At 58.3% G+C, this 14,882-nt stretch overlaps 1 protein-coding gene across 1 annotated transcript in view; it reads right to left on the bottom strand.

Annotated features, from left to right (window-relative positions):
- The window catches only part of IGSF21 (immunoglobin superfamily member 21), a 233,599-nt gene that overhangs the window by 157,007 nt on the left and 61,710 nt on the right, over positions 1–14,882 (bottom strand). The window lies entirely within an intron of this gene.

Below are 14,882 nucleotides of genomic sequence, written 5' to 3'. Positions count from 1 at the left end.
TCACCTCCAAGGGCACTAATGATCCCCACTATTGGAGTGAGGAAGGTCTGGCCGAAGGGTAGCAGGTGGGGCGAAACGTGTCCCCCAGAAGATATGTGAATGCTTTTCCCTTGGCACCTGTGAACGCGGCCTTTCTTGGAAATAGGGTCTTTGCAAACGCTGTCAAGATGAGGAAGGGCCCAGACCCAATATCTGGTGCCTTTATAAGGATTGGGAAATGTGGACACAGAGCCACGAGGATGCCATGTGGCGACGGAGGCAGAGACTGGAGGGACACATCGACAAGCCAAGGACTGCCGCAGACTGCCGGCCACGCCAGAAGCCGGAAGAGGCAGAGGGAGAATTCGAACGCAGGTCCCCTGCACGGGTCCCCCCCAACCCCCAGTCCCATGGCCAACAGAGTCTTGGGAGGTCGCAAGCCCTGAGGGGGCGTTCCCCAGGGGTGCCCCCCCCTCGCCATCATCCCTCTGCAGGCTGTGCGATGGCCCCGGGGGGGGGGTGCTGATTCCCCAGGAGCATGAGCCCAGGAGGCGGGACCACCTCACCTGACGAAGCAGGGAGGGGGGCGCAGCTCCCGATAAAACTTTGCCCATTTGTTAACATGTGTTCCAAGCCCAGATTACCAGGCGCGGAGCAGACAATGCAGGCGATTAAACAGCGCTTTTGTGAGCTCAGTGGCTGTGATTGCCAGAGGTGACAGATAGGGAAGCAGTGGAGCAGGAGGTGGAGGTGCCCGGGAGCGGGGGGGGGGGGGGGGGGGTGGCTGCTGGCTCCCTCAGGCTCCGTCACCACCACCACAGGCAACGTAACAGAAGGCACAGTCCCCGTCAGGCAAGGGCAGCATCGCCAAATCAGAGACCCGCAGAGTCGCCGGGTCCGGGATGCTGAGGGCTCTACGGTCAGAGGATGCTCCATGCGACCGTCCCGCGGGGAGATGTTTGGAAGGGTGGTGCCCACGCTGTGCTCGGCAGACCTGAGCGATCTGGGAGGGGCCGGGGCATGAGGGAGTCCAGTGGCAGTCACTGCTGTGACAGGGACACTCATGGAGGTCTTACTCGGGTCGGACACCCTGCCTGTCTTATCTAATCTTCAGTGTGTGAGGACTTCTAACGTTATCTCCATTTTACAGATGATGCGACAGAGGCTTGAGAGGTCAAGTTATGTAAACACATCACCTGGCCAGCCAGTCAGTATCGGGGGCAGCACTTGAACTCGGGGGCACCTCGCCGATGGGACACAGAGTCCCCAAACTGCTCTAACCGGAGCAGGTCCCCTTTTACCTGTTTGACACAAAGTTGTGCATAAAGCTGTGTGCTCTGGGAGGACACTGGTCTGGTTCATGTGCCTCAAGTAAAGTCCTCGAGCCCTGGGGCCACCGCCCTGGAGCCTCGTTCCTCCCTGCAGCCCGCGCCCCGAGAAAGTTGCTGCAGGGCCCCTCTCCTCGATGCCAGGACCGTTGGTCCCCTGTTGGCTACTGTCCCCGTCTGCCCCTCTGCCCTGTGTGCCACCTCCTGGTGCCCGCTGCTCCCTCTCTGTCCAGCCCTTGGGTGCTGCACCTGGATTGCGTTCCTGATCTCTCCAAGATGCTCCTCTCTCAGGGTCCTCCTTGTCCCCCCTACCCCCCCACACAGGCCACCAGCTTGCATCTGGCCCCACGCCTGGGGCATCCCAGCCTCAGTCCCAGACCCACCAACAAGAGGGATTGGGCAGATGAGAGGGAGAGAAGGGACTGACAGGGAGACCCATCCAGCCACCCCACCTGTCCCACGGAGCCTGTGTGTGTATGTGGCGAGGGCAGAGGGACCACAGAGGCCTTCCCACTGTCATTTTATGCCAATTCTTTGCAAACTACAAAGCCTTTTACCTCCATGATCTCCTTAGATCCTTGCAACACCCCAAGAGTTAAGTGGGGACGGGAGGGGGGGTGACCGGCCTCGGGTCACCCAGCTATGACGCGATGCCCAGGCCTGTGTTCCTCCTGGTACCTTTGCTTCCATACTCTGCCCTCCCTCATTTTATACGGTTGGCCTCACTCCCTAATTTTAGAAATTTTCCCGGCCCGGAAGGACCACTGGTTTTGCTGCAGCATGAGGAACGCGCCTTATCCAACATCACAAACTCATCTGGAGACCGTCTGTATTTTTCAAGCCCTGGCGGGGTGGTTTGTCCGTGTTTTATAGCTAGGAAAATAAAGAAAGGAGAGACAAAGGAGGAATGTCCTCCCCCAGTAGCCTGCGGGCCTGGCCCGCGCTCTCCTGGGCCTTGCTCTGGGAGCCGCCTCCCTCCCTGCACAGGTCGGGGCCACCCTCCCGCCCATTGGCAGTCCAGGAGAAAAACAGGAGGCGAGACACCTGCCCCAGGGCACTGGAGCTGGCACCCAAGACGGGGGCACGTGCGACGCCCCGGAGCCCGCTCTGGGCGCTCTCCCCCAGCCCTGACCTCCACGGGCTCTTACTCTGGTAAACAGACACCCTCCCCACCCCGCGAAGTCGACCCCGACCGTGGCCCACGCACAAAACGGGACATTCTACTCAACCCCATGTTGAGCTTTTGAGATACCTCGTCATCAATTGTCAGAAGACAGCAAAACACCATCTACGCTGAAAAACTGAAATTTTGTTAAAAACCATCTCTGCGCAAATGTCTGGAAGGGATTAGGAGCCTCCTCTGAGCCAAGTATTTTAACTTTGACTTTTTAAATTCTCATCCCCTTTTACAGATGGAGAAGCCGAGGCTTGGGGAGGTGAGCAGGTCTGCCCAGGAAGCACAGCTAAGAGGCAGCCGCCCCAACAATACCCACCCCTACTAAGAGCAGATCCATCTGCTGGGCATTGTTCTAAGCCCTCTGCTTTCCTCACAGCGCCCCCCTTTGAGATAATCTTGGTTATTTCCCCACTTGCTAGATGAGGAAACAGGCTCAGAGTAGGTAAGCCACAAACCCAAGGCCACACAGCTGGAGTGGCAGAACCAGGACTGGAACCCAGGCAGGCTGCCCAATCCAGATCCTGGGTTCACACCAGATCCTGGTGTGGTCCAAAGCCCACCCTCTTGCCTGACACCCAGTGGCCTCTCAGGAAATTCTGCAGCCAGTCTGGGATTCTGAGCATCAGCTGACATCAGGCAAGCTCACTCATTAGAACATCTGGCTGGATGAATGGCCTTGCTGAAGGCAGCGTTTGTGGGGGGACTATGGGTGCAGGAGGATTCCCAAGGTCCAGAAAGGTTAAGTAACTTGTCCAAGGTCACACAGCTTACTGTGGGCTGACGGAGACCTGGAATCCCAGGTCTTGGGCTCTCACACCTCCTGCGTTCAGGGCATCCCTCCCGAGCCCACGGTCCCCCAGGCTTGCCATCCGGGGCCACACCACCTCTTTTCTCTAGGCCTCGCTGCCCTCCAGGTGCTGACGAGGCTGGGTTGCCTGCCCATGACCTTGGGAAGGGACAGGAGTGGTTTTAGCAATCTAAACACACTCCTTCCTCGCATCAAGACACCCGAGCACTGAGTGATTTGTATGCTTGGAGCACGTCACCTCCTTTCAGGAGACAGAGAGGCTGCCTGAAAAGTCATTTTTCAGCATTTGACACAAAGTCTCTTTCGCTCTCTCGCGAAGCCAGATAACCATCAGCAGCCAGGCCGATTAGAAAAAATATATACTTGGTACCGGGAAGCTGGGGAAAGAGAGGAAACCAGCCCGTCATTTGGATGGGACGTGGCACGGCTTTCCCACTCGGCGCTGCGGGGGGGGGGGGGCAGAAGGTTATCTTCCGGACAGATCGGCATCCTGGGAAAACAGCGCCTTCCTGGGGTGGTGGCCCAGGCCTGGACTTGGGAATCACGAGGACAAGAGTTCAAGTCCCAGCTCTGACGCTTCCTAGGGGAGTGACCTTGGGCGAGTCACTTCCCCTCCCAACGCCTCAGTTTCTCCTTCTGACAAATGGGCATAATAACAGGGCTGTTATGCGGCTCAGGTAAGATAATGCATCGCGAACACCTGCATCAGAGTCTGGTGAATAGTGAGCCATCGATAAATGTCAGCCCTGATTTGGATCGTTTGGCGGGGGGGGGGGGGGGGGCAACTTTAGGACCCGTGGAGCCCCGTGCTAAGCTGTGGCTGTGAAAACAGGCCTCAGGCTCTCTTCCTGACGTCTAAGTGTATTGGCTGTCGATCTCTGGGCCATGCAGTGTATATCTCAACACACTTCTGGGCCTGGCAGGCAAGGGAGAGAATCGGACCTCACCAGGCACGGTGGGTGGGCTCCACGGCCAGGAAATGGCAAACAGAGACCAGTTCTCTCTCTTCCCCTTGTGTGCCACCACCCGCACCCCCACAGCAGAAACGATGCCCTTTACACTCAGCAGGGACTCAGGAGCTGTCCAAGACATGGCCCCTCCTCCTTGCGTGCAGATCAAATCGAATCCCGAAGGTCAATATAGAATCGGTTCGGTGAACATTTAGTAATACCCACATATCTCCCCTCTCTCCCCCCGCCCCACCACCCCGGCATCTGTTCAGCCTGCTGGCACCTTTCCCTGGGATCACGGGACAACCTCCTTCCTGCCTCCCTGCCTCCAGCCTCGCAGAGCAGAACGCTCTCGCCAGCTTCGGTCCCCACTAAGCCCCTTCAATGCCTCCCCCACCCCAGTGTCTGTGTCAAGGGGAAGGCCGCCCCAGGAGAAAGCCCCAGCCTCCTCATCTGAGCTCCCTTTGCCCACCTTCTCTCTGGACGCACCTGCCAGCCTCAGCGAGTGCCTGCAGTTCTGGAAGGCTCTGAGCTCTCACGGCTGCTGGCAGGGCTTGGCACCTACTGCTTATTCCTTGCGCGGCGACCTTCCCTCTCCTTCCGCATCAGCGCACTCCTCACCTGTCACCTTCTGTGGGAAGCCTTCTCTGCCTCGGGACTGGGCTCCCCGCTGGCTCCCACGGTCCCCTGCGCTTCCCCCATGGACGGTCTCCGTCTGCGTGCCTGTCACCCCCCCAGACGGTCTCTCATCCCAGGCTGTGCTTTCGGTTTCCGGCACACAATTGTGCTCAGCAGCTATGTGTACAATGAGAGAATCCACGGGGCACCTACTATGTGCTGCTTCCCGTGTCAGGCACTGGGAACACAGAAGAACCAAGCCCAGCACCTTGCCCGGGGGAGGTCAAGACTGAGCGCCAGGGTGGACGCGACTTACCAACAGAGAACGTCAAGGTGCAAAGGGAACAGAATTCGTTCCAGACAGACACAGGCAACAGGGCGGGGGCAGCTCGGCGCAGGGGCTGACACGTCCTAACGGAGTGAGGGTGTCTGGGGGGGGGGGCTTGCTGAGGGATCCGGAAGGTGAACAAGGAAGGGAAAGGAGGGGTCCCCACGAGCCTCCCATCTATCCTTGGAGCCCCGCCCACCTCCAGCCTCCTCGTGCTGTGCCGCTGGAGGCAGGGGGCGCCCGGCCCTCCACGGGAGACAGTCTGGTGGTGTGCAGGAGCGAGCCCTCGCCGGATATGCTCCTGGGTTCAAGCCCAGCCCTGCCACTTTGTCCCCATGTGACCTTGAGTAGGACGTTTAACCTTCAGGAGGTTCCGTGAGATTGGAGTGACGTTATTATCCCCCTTCAAGAGGGGGCGTCCTGGGTTGATCAGGGCCCCCCAACATTCGCGTCCACCCGGCACATCAGAATGTGGTCTTCTCTGGAAGTGAGGTCTCTGCAGAGGTGATCAGTTACAATGAGAGCCCTTACTGGAAGAGGAGAGACAGACCCACAGGGAGAGTGCCATGTGGCAGCGGCAGACAGAGAGGGGCGTGTCCACAAGCCACGGGACGCCAAGAATCACTGAGGACCAGCAGGGCTAAGGAAGGATCCTTCTCTGGAGCCGCTGGAGGGAACTCGGCCCTGCCAACGCCTTGAGTTCAAAGTCTCACCTTCACGGCCGCGAGAGAATAAATTTCTCTTGTTTTTAGCCACCCGGGTCGTGGTAATTTGTTAGGGCGGCCCCGGAACACGGACAGGGTGGGTGTAAGAGCCAAAATACGGAGTTCGCGCAGTTAGCACGGAGCCTGCACCGAGTAGATGCCCCAACACGTTAGTGCTCGTTGCTTTTTATTGATCCAACAGACGCGCCTCCCTTCCCTCCCTCCTCCAGGGGCAGAGGCCTCCTGGCCTTCCCCTGCCGGCCTGCCCGCTGCAGCTCGGTGCACACCCAGCTTCTTCCTAAATTCTTCCCATTATCTTACACGCGCTCCCGGTCCGGGGACTCGGAAGACAAGCCACAGGATCGTTCCTTCATCGAGTCAGAGTCTCCGGGTCAAAAAGTATCTCAGAGGCTGACTCCTCGAGTTCTCTCCTGGTTCCTGAACGTCCTCTAAACCACGGCACCGTGTCCGTATGCTCACAAATACCCTCCCTGCGTGTGCCTGTGCGCGCGCACACACACACACACACACACACACTCAAATCCTAACGGGCAGTATGACCCTAGTCCAGTTGCTGAATGTTGTTGGTCCTCAGTGTCCCCGCTGCGGACCGGGCTGTGGCCTCTGTCCTCTCTGGGCCCCAGGGCAGCCACAGGACAATGGTCCAGGGGTGGTCACTGTGACTACAGCGGACATGGCTCTTCTAGAGACTTCTAGATATGTCACCTCACCGACTGCTCCCATCGACCCTATGAGGCGGTTCTCGTTCCCATCTCGTGGATGAGAAAACTGAGGCACAAAGAGAGGTTAACTGACAAGCCCCGGCAGAATCAGGATGCAGCTCCAGGGGCCCGGCCCAGGGCTGTGCTCACCCCACAGCACTGCAGGAGCCCCGGGCAGGTGACACCATCCTCTTTTCACAGAGGCAGGAAACAGGCCCCAGGACACTGAGCTGGTGAGTGACAGAGCCGAGGGGCAAACCCAGGCTTGCTCGGCTCCAAAGCAAGTACTCGGATGGTGGGGGCTCTTCTGCCGCCTGGAGCCTGGGGAGGGACAGACAGATGCACAACCGATAGCGAAAGGGACGACCGTTGGCCCAGGACGCAGCAGGGGAAGGGACGGTGGCACCCGACTCTCAGAACAGGCAGGTGCCGCGTGCCCGGGGTCGGACGCGGCCAGCGCCTGCCACACAGGCCTTCTGCCCTGGCCCCACCCATCCCCTCCTCCATCCCCAAGACCCACTGAGGGAGCCAGAACCACCTACTGTCCTGCGACCAGAGGCCCAGGTTGCAAACGGCTCTGAGCATCAGGACACGGGAGGCGGGGACCGGATGGAGCCCCCAGCAGATGCTGTGTTCAAAAGAGAATCACAGGAAAGCAGTGACAAATGGGGAACTCAGCACAAAAGCATCTAAATGATAGGAGAAAAACAGAGCCAGATGGGCCTGGCCTCCCCAGCCAGCAAGGCTGTCACAGGCCAGCACGGCTCAGGCCGCCTGTTCCGGCACCACTGGCAAGGGCCCGCCCCATGTGTCCCCTGCCCAGCCGGCCTTTGTGGAGAGCATTCCCTTTGCCTGGAATGCCCCTCTCTGTTTATTCCCTCTTCCACCCCAGAGTCTTTGGCAAACCCTAGCACAATCTGCTCCCGCTCATGGAATCCCGCTCTGGTTCCCGGGACTTCCGTTATCCCCGTCTGTGTGTGATCCACGTGCAAGCTTATCCTTTGATCCCACGGCTCCGATGGGCACAGGACATCAGTTCTCAGGGCGGGTCTTTCCCACCCGCTGCCTCCGAAGCCCCGATAATAACCCGGCCAGATGTGTTCTTATTCCCACTGGACACATGGGACCCAGAGAGCGCAAGTGACCGGCCCGAGGTCACACAGCTGGAAACCGCGAGAGGCAGGACAGGACGTCTGACACTTCCCTTGCAGTCCAGCGCTCTGGCCAGCCGAGGGGAGTGCTTGGCACACAGCAGGTGCTCAGCCGGGAAGGGGAGAATGAAGGGGGTCGCTGAGGTTGATGCAGTCCCTCCCTTGTCCCCTCGGAATTTCCTCCTTCTGGGCTCCTAGAGTTTCTCGGGGTCACCCCGCAGCCTGCTACAGCATCACCCCCAGTGGGCCAGCCTAATGCCACCTCCCCCCCACCCCGGCAGATTTGACCGCTGCCCGCCCAGGACAACCCCAGCTCTCCCCTCAATCACAGGCCAAGATCACCCCACGATAAGGGCCAGCTGAGAGCACCCTTGCTTCGGGGAGATGGCGTGATATCCGGCCATGTTTTACAAGCTCACAAATCCGAGATAAGAGCTGGCCAGTCGGCTGGCTCCAGCGAGATAAGGAGATGCCCACCTCTCCCTCCCTTGGCCCGCTGAGCACCCACGCGGGGAGGAAAGATGCAGCCAGAGCTAACATGTGGGGAGAGCCTGCTGTGGCCCCCACGCACCCCCTCCCCAGCCCCCCAGCACCGGCCCCGCCCCCAGAGGAAAAGGGCGGAGCTGTTTGCTCCTCCCTGAGATCACCCGTTGGGGGTTTGGGCAAACGTCACCGCTCACTCACTGGGCGCCGGGAACCACACGCCATCACTTGCTTGCCTCCAACAAAGCCTAGGGAGCCCTTGTTGGGCTCCAGGATACAGACCATGAGACCATGAGAGCTGCGTGCAGGGGGCCTTGCAGGGGAGCGCAGGAAGTGTGGGAAGGAAGGCAGGTGGAGGGGAGCGGGCTGTGGTCCTCAGGGGGCCCCCTGGGGGCTCCGGAGCTGAGATGACCCTGAACTGAGGCAAGAGGACAGCACCCTTGTGTCCCATCAAGCAGCCATTGGGTGGGGGGTGAGCCCAGCTGGACGCCATGCCTCTCTGGGCTCTGATCCTAGGGTTCTCTGTCCCGATCGTCACCGCGGTGATCCAACAGCAGCACCAGCGTATCTCTGACTCTCGTGGGGACTCCCACCCCTCACCCCTACGGCACAGGGAGGCTGCGGGGGCCACATGTCCCCAGCATCACAGGCCAAGGATGGATGGCATCAGCTTGGCCAACCAAAGGGCAGCGGTTCCGGATAAAGTCCCGAGGGGCAGATGACCCAGTTCAAATCTCAGCTCTGACACATTCTAGCATGCATCCTTGAGCGAGCGGCTTCCCTGCCCTGTGCCTCAGTTTCCACCTGGAACTGGGAACCGTAAATACATCACCTTCCTCTCGAGAACCGGAGGAGCCAACCTTCGTGAAGCATTCAGCGCGGTGCCTGGCACGTGGGAACCCCACCGTGCACCAGCCATGACCACCACCATCGTCACCTGGCTGAGGATGCTGCCTGGGGGCGGGGGGGGGGGGGAGGGTCTCCACGCCAAGTCGGTCCCCATCCCTGCCCCTCTGACTGACGACCTCCAAGAAAGCCCAAGTTCCAAAATGTCACGGTCATTAACTTACCTTCTCTGCTTTCTCTTCCTCTCCGTATATTCATATTTTACTTTGTGAGGATGTGGCAAAACTCACCACTCCCAGCTAGCGACCCAGCCTTCCCTGCAGTGATCTAATCAAAGGCCATATTTTACCGGCATGCACTAACCCAAAGGCCATATTTCATGGGGGCGATCTAATCAGCAAACTGTATTTCCAAGGTGGAGATCTAAACCCATGGGTATATTTCATGGCTTGAGATCTAATCACGGGGCAATATTTCCTAGCGGGGATCTAATCCCAGGCGTGTATTTTATGGTTGGGAGATCAGAGATGCTCAACGTGACTTTTTACCCTTCTGCATTAAAATATACGTATATTTTTATGTTTCAGGAAAGGGGAAAGTATCCCAGCACGCCCCAACTTTGCCAACGGTTCGGTCACTGCTAATAAACGGTAGGTTGTTTTTTTGTTTGTTTTTTGCCAAGTGGGGATTTGCCCGGCCCTCTCCGGTGTCACCAAAACCTCTTGGGACGTTAGTGGGTTGGCAGGTTCCTCTCGCATCTGGGAAGGATCCGTCTCACCCCTCAGTGCCCAGGCAGCACTACAATTCCTTCCTTCATTCATCCATTCACTCATTCCTTCAACAAATGCTGAGTGCTTGCTGGGTGCTTTGGAATCACTGATCCAGAGGGAACAAGATATATATACCACCTGCCTGGGCTCAATGTTTGTGACCCCTCCCTCCCAAATCTCTATGTTGCAACGCTAACCCCCATGGCGATAGTATTTGGGGGGGGGGGTGGGCTCTGCGAGATAATTAGGTTTAGATGAGGTCCTGAGGTGGGTTTCCACGATGGGATTAGAGTCCTCGTACCCGAAGAGAGACCAGAGCTCCCTCCCCCATCCCTGTCTCTGTCACTCGAGAGAACACCGTGAGAAGGTGGCCGAAGGCAAGCCAGGAAGAAGGTTCTCACCAGGAGCTGAATCGTCTGGCACTGTGGCCTTGGAGCCTCAAGAACACACAGCCTCCCAAGCTGGCTGGGCCACCTCCCTTGCCACCAGAGACTGCTGTACTGGGAGAGGCAGATGCGCAGCACACAGTCCCAAGTGGGATGATGGCTGTATTAGGATCTGTGCCCTGAAGATACGGAGAGAGAGGCTGTGAGCGTGTGGACCCCAGACCCAGCCGGGGAGGCCAACCTCGGCACGCGCCCTGGGAATGGCGACCGGTGGGGGAGGCATAGGAACCACCCAGATCCACCAGATGACACGAGGTGGGGTCAGGGAGACCGGGAGAGGAGGGAAGGGAATTCTAGGTGGTAAGAAAGGCATACGCACAGGCTCCGAGGTCAGGTGGAACCTGTTGGATCCGAGGGACAGGAGAAGACCACTGGCTTCTTGAGAGGCAGACGGACCCATGCTGCTGGGATAATGACCCAGGCCGGACACTTCTCAGCTCAGGCGCCTGGGGCCAGCGATACTCAGCTGGGCTGGGCTTCGGTTTCCTCACCGGTCAAGCAGGATAATAACAGTACCTACTGCTGAGGATTTTGAACTCTTTCCTATAAACAAAGGGAAGCCTCCCGACGATTTGGGGAAGGATCAGATTAGCATTTTTCAAAGGCCCTGCTAGCCGCTGCTTGGAGAATGGAGTCCAGGAGGGCAGAAAGGAAGCGAGGGGCCCCGCTAGGATTCAGGGGAGAGATGCTGGGCTCTGTGGCGGAGGAGGGGGATAAGGGGGGCGGCCCCGAGGGACATTCTGGAAGGCTCTTTACAGGCTATGGGAAATGTACGGAGAGCGACCTAAGATCCTACAACCCGTCTCCTCAGCGCCCAGCAACTCCCTGCTCTGAGAGAGTCAAAACCCCTCGCTCCTGCCCTGCCCCGAACGTCTCTGCCAATTTCCAGAGACCCAGTCTCCCAGGGAGAGAACAGAAAGCTACGAGATGTTCCAACACGATACGTGTTTGGGGACGGGGGAATAAAGGCTTCTGGGGAGCCTAGAAGTTCTCATTTAAATATCACAGCTCACCACCCAATTCACTGCCAGCACATTTACGCCGCCAGCTCTGCAATAAACTTTCGACGTGCCTAACACTTTGCCATTTTGCAAAGCGCGTTGACGTACTTGATGTCACCTGACTCTCACGACAGCCACCTCCCCCCCCCGCCCCCCCGCCGGAGACAGGTGGTGGCACGCCTATTTTATAGATGGAAACACTGAGGCTCAGACATGGGAAATGACCCACCAGGCTATGGGGAGACCCAGCAAAATGGCCACAACGATTGCTCCGTGCCTCGTGCCGTGAAGACACTTCTGGACATTTTGTTCATTCACCCTGACAGCAACTCTGTGAGACAGGTATTATCGTGAATCTCCATTTTCAGAGGGGGAAACCGAGGCACACAGAGGCAAAGGTATTCGCCTGAGGTCACACAGCCAGCGAGGGGCGGGGGAGCTGGGATCCTGACCCAGGACGTCTCACCCCGAGATCTGTATTCTGCATTCTCACAACCAGGAGGGAGGAACTCAGCTTGACCCGCCCAGTGTCCGTGTAACAGTACTTCAGCTGCCCGTGGGCTACACGGCCCGTGTGTTAAACGCCTGAGAAAGGCCACTGGGAATCACAGATCTGTGTGGGTTTTGCTGCTGCCTGAAGAACCCCGGGGCAGACACGAGCCCTGTGTCGGTGTCTCTCCTCGATCACTGGCTTTTATTTTTGGAAACCGCGTCGGAGCTCAGTCAGGGGAATATTTCCTGGAAGGTTGTAGAAATAAGCAGCCAGCTTCCAAAGCCGCAGCTCAGGGAAAGACAGGACGGGGGACTGGGCGCGTACCAGATCCCGGGTGCAGGGCCCAGACGGGCCTCTCAGTCCCACCCATTTGTCCAGTCTGTGGGGGCGCCTTGCTCCCTTTCTCCAAGGGTAACCGGGGGGTGCGACCTCTCCAGGCTTTGGAGCTGGATAAGGAGATGGCTTCTCACCATTTCAGAGCTAAACTGGAAGATCAGACCCGTTGCATACAAGACAGGACGCACATTACCTGCAAGGGATAAATGGGGGCCGACTGCCACAGGGGGCTAGGCGAGGGAGCAGGCGGCCCAGGTCCAGATGACCCTTTGGCCTGTGGCAGGACCCCAGCAAAACCTTGGGCTGGGTCGTGGGACGGGGGAAGGCTCCTGAGGCCCCGATCCTCTTATCTCGGGGGCAGCCTGGTGCGCCCTCCCTGCAGAGCAAGGAAGCTGACAGCCTGTCACCGGGCTGCAGCCTGTGTACGGTGGGGGCCCCGAGATGTGTCTCATTTGAATCTCGTTCGAGGAAAATGATTAAAGGTTCAGAGGGATTAATTTACAAGGAAAGATTAAAGGAACTAAATCTGTGTAGCTTGGCTTAACCATGACCGAGATTGGGGACTTTGGGAACATTTCCAAATATTTGAAGAGAGCGGAGTAGAGACCCTGGGGAGGGGGAGCGGAGAGGATGGTCTGGCCCAGAGGAAGGAAGTGGGGGCAAAGGGCACCAGAAACAATGACAGCGATGGAATTGGACTATCTCTCATCATCTCCGAAACAACGGCTGACGTAGGTGCTCATTGTGCGTGAAGCCGGAGCTAGGAAGCTTGATGGCCTCCTACGTAATTTGATGGGCTACGCCCGGCGTCTGCTTTTCGGAGGGGGAAACTGAGGCACAGACAAGCGGACAGTTACTTGCCCGAAGTCACACGGCTGATGAGTATCAGAACGTGGACCCGAGCTGACCTTATTCTTAACTATTCCTCCGAGTGACCTTGGAATCACCTGGACTATTATTCAGCAGATCCCTTGTTCCTTGCTCTGTGGGCAGAACATACCTCCCCACCCGTGAAGCCAGGGCGTGGTCACGCGACTTGCTTTGGCCAGGGGGGTGGTAGGTGTCCCCAAAACCTCTCGCACTTCTGCCTTCCCCACGGGAAGAGCTTTCCCCAGGAGCCACTGCCCCCCTCAGCGGGGGCCCCAGAATGGACCCACGTGGGGCAGGTCAAGTGCAACCTGGAGCCTAGCCCAGCTGGACCCGCAGCTTAAACAGAATCGCCCGAGGAGCCGGTCCAGATGAGCGACCCCCGCCCCCGGCCATCGATCCATGGTTATTGGGATCAGTTGATGGTTTGAAGCCTCCCAAGTCTGGGGCTGGCTATCCCATAGCGGCAGCTCTTATGGATCTCCCGAGAGTCGGATGCTGCTCCAGGCCTCCGGGGACCAGGACTCGCACCAGCTTCCTGGGCTCATCCCTGACCTCGTGCCCGCTGGTACTGTACTTGAGATTCTCGTGGTTCCTGTAACATTCTTTTTACCGTCATATGTCTTGCTCGCTCGCCTTCACTTTTTCCCGGCTGTATTGAGGCCTACCTTACGCAAAGGAAAACTCGCCAGTTCACAGATAGGACCTGTTCTCACGGAGGGTGCGATCTAACGGGGAAAAGGAGAGCCCCAAAGCTCAGAGCTGGGTGGCTTGGCTCCTAGGTCGGTGCCCTGCCCCCACAGCTCCTGTCAGACCGCCAGGGGAGGAAGCCTCTTCAGCCAGCCAGCAGGGGCCCAGACGGGGAGCCACGGAAGATCAAGATCGCGCCTCAGCTTAGGAATCACCTGGCTGCCTCTCTCAGGGGCTTCGGAGCTGCTTTTTAATTTTTTTTTTTTCAACGTTTATTTATTTTTGGGACAGAGAGAGACAGAGCATGAACGGGGGAGGGGCAGAGAGAGAGGGAGACACAGAATGGGAAACAGGCTCCAGGCTCTGAGCCATCAGCCCAGAGCCTGACGCGGGGCTCGAACTCACGGACCGCGAGATCGTGACCTGAGCTGAAGTCGGACGCTTAACCGACTGCGCCACCCGGGCGCCCCTCGGAGCTGCTTTTAAAACAGCACACAGGGTTCAGGTCACTCTATTAGAAAAGGGATATTACCTGGGGGACCGCAGGTCAGGTGAGGAGGGGGCGGGGCAGCTTCCCGCAATGCCACGGGCCCAGGATGCAGCGGGTGAAGAAAGGGTGATGGTGCGTCTGCTGGATAAGATCACGAGCACTAATGTGATTCATGGGAAGGACGAGAAATGAGGGCATGGGGGCCGGGAGCACGGGTCACGCAGACGGGCACAGCGGTGCGTCCACAGGCAATTCTGCCAGATGGAAAGGACTCCGACCCCATACGGCACACTGGCCCCGGTCCCTCCTCTCTGGACTGGTGACCCCCCTCCCAGGCCGTCACCGAGGGGGGCAGCTTGGTGGGGGGATGAGAGGAAGGATTTCAGGCATGAGCCCCACGTTTCATTCACTCGTGCGTGCGGGCACTCACTCAACGATAACGACGAAGACAGGCACACGGAGTCTTTTCTCGGGAGACTCTCGAGTTACCTGATCACAGCTCCGACGGCTGCTCTGAGGGAACATACAGGTGTCCTGTGACAGCCTGCAGCAGGTGGACGGGACCCAGGCCACCAGCCCAGGGGAAGCAGGAATGAGTCGCCCTCAAGAGACACTTTCTGATAGAAAGGAAGCATGACCTGCTAGACGCTCAGGGCTTTGTCCCCCAAAATAAAGGGTTTAAGAACATTTCTCAT

Source organism: Prionailurus bengalensis, chromosome C1 (assembly GCF_016509475.1).
Source record: "Prionailurus bengalensis isolate Pbe53 chromosome C1, Fcat_Pben_1.1_paternal_pri, whole genome shotgun sequence".
NCBI lineage: Eukaryota > Metazoa > Chordata > Mammalia > Carnivora > Felidae > Prionailurus > Prionailurus bengalensis.
Note: the sequence above shows the minus strand (reverse complement) of the source record. Positions and strands in the feature narration are given on the sequence as shown.